Raw genomic sequence first — 2,289 nt, 5'->3', positions numbered from 1 at the left:
TATTGTATCAATCCATCTCAATGAGGATTTTCTGCTTTTTTGACAACCTTCCACTTTATCAAGTATGACATCCTTCTTCTGGAAATGGTCCCTTCTAACAACATGACCAAAGTCAGATGAAGTCTGGCCATACTTGCTTTCACGGAGTATTCTGGTTGCACTTCTTCCAGGACAGATTTGTTAGTTCTTCTAGTAGTCCATGGTACTTTCAGCATTCTTCATCAACCCCACAATTCAACAGCATCAACTCTTCTTCATTCTTCCTTATTTGTTCAGCCTTCACATGCATATGTGGCGATTGAAAATACCATGGCATGGATTAGGTGCACCTTACTCTTCAAAGTGAAATCTTTGCTCTTCAGCTTTTTAAAGAGGTCTTTTGCAGCAGATTTGCCCAGTGCAATATGATATCTGATTTCTTGACTGTTGCTTCCATAGGTATTGATTGTGGATCCCAGTAATATGAAATCCCTGGCAACTTCAATCTTTTCTCCATTTATCGTGATGCTTCTTATTGGTCCATTTGTGAGGATTTTCATTTTCTTTATGCCCATACTGCAGACTGTACTCTTTAGTCTACATCAATAAGTTTTCAAAATCATCTTCACTTTCAGCAAGCAAAGTTGTGTTGTTTATATATGGCAAGTTGTTAATGAGTCCTCCTCCAATCCTGACACCATGTTCTTCTTCATACAGTCCAGCTCCTGTAAATATTATAGCCTAGGAAACCCTGTGGAGCAGTTCTACTGTGTGCTATGAGTTAAAACTGACACAGTGACACATTACAATAACAACTATACCAATGAGAGAGGGAATCTTTGCTTATATCTGAATTTAATGATTATTTTTAGTTTCTCAGCATTATACAGAATTCTATTATTTAGTTTGACATGAACATATTTATTATCAAGAAAACTCTTTATTCCTTTCTAAAGACTTTGTGTGTGTGTGTGTGAGAGAGAGAGAGAGAGAGAGAGAGAGAGAGATGACAAATATTTATTTATTTATTTAAATTATTGTTGTGTTTTGGGTGAAAGTTTACAGAGCAAATTCACTTTCCATACAGCAGCTCACGTACACTTTGTCTCATGACATTGACTGCAATTTCTCGAAATGCAACTGCTCCTCTCCCACTTTGTCCCCATAGTTACCTCTACCCTGTGTCCTGGCCTTCCATGCACTCCTGCCCCCAAGTTGTCTCCCTGTGCATGCAAAGCCCTTCTATTCTCTCATGATTGATCTCTCTAAGGAGTGTATCTAGCTAATGCAAATGTTCAGGTCATATGTCTGTCTTTTGTCTGGCTGGAAGCCACAGGAGTGAGTTCAGTTCCAGACCTGAAGGGCAGCTAAGGGCCATAGTCTCAGTGGTTCCATCAGGCTCTACCAGACCAAAAAACCTGGTCCCTTTTATTTTCTTTGTTAATGATTTTGAGTTCTGTTCCACATTGTTCTCCCACTCTGTCCAGGATCTCCTATAGTGATCCCCCTCCAAGTGGTTAAAAGCTTCTAAGATCCCAGTCACTACTCACCAAAGTAGGAGGTAGAACAATGTTTTTGTGTAGCATGTTATGTCAATTGAGCTTGATGTCCCCTGCGACTATGGTCACAAGGCTACAGTTCCAACTACTTACTCCCTCTGGGTAGCTGGCTGTGGCCAAGAAGTGACTACAGATTACTTGTACCTTGTCAGCTCTACTATATACCTGGGAATTCTTACAGAACATATATATACACCTGTAGAAACATTGTCTGCCAACCCTATACATGGTTATGGGCACACTCCCCCCTGCATAGACATACCTAATAGTTCAGCCTGTCCACCATTCTATCCACCATATACCAACGTTTGCTTTCACTGACAATGCAGTACTACTGTATGTGCAAAAGGGTTCACCTTTGCTGTCTGTACCTCCCACACACCTCTCTATGTCTTCCTCTTCCTCAATCCCACCCTGTTGATTACTCACCTTTGGTATATTGCTCTTCTCTTCAACCAAATCAATACTTGTCTTTACCCCTCTCAACCCTGGTAATCAACAAAGAAAAGTTTCTTCCATATATAAACCTTTCCTTGACCTTTTACAATAACATTAATAAAATACTTGTCCTTCTGTGACTGATTTATTTCACTCTGCATAATGTCCTACCAGTTCATCCATATTGTGTGGTGTTTTCCCAATTTTACATTATTTTTTAGGGTTGTATAGTATTCAATTTTGTGTTTGTACATAGCTTAGTTATCTATTCTTCTGTTGATGGGCACCCAGGTTGTTTCCATCTTTTGACTAT

Source organism: Orycteropus afer, unplaced genomic scaffold (assembly GCF_000298275.1).
Source record: "Orycteropus afer afer isolate SDZICR_OR568_19922 unplaced genomic scaffold, OryAfe1.0 scaffold00138, whole genome shotgun sequence".
Taxonomy (NCBI): domain Eukaryota; kingdom Metazoa; phylum Chordata; class Mammalia; order Tubulidentata; family Orycteropodidae; genus Orycteropus; species Orycteropus afer.
Note: the sequence above shows the minus strand (reverse complement) of the source record.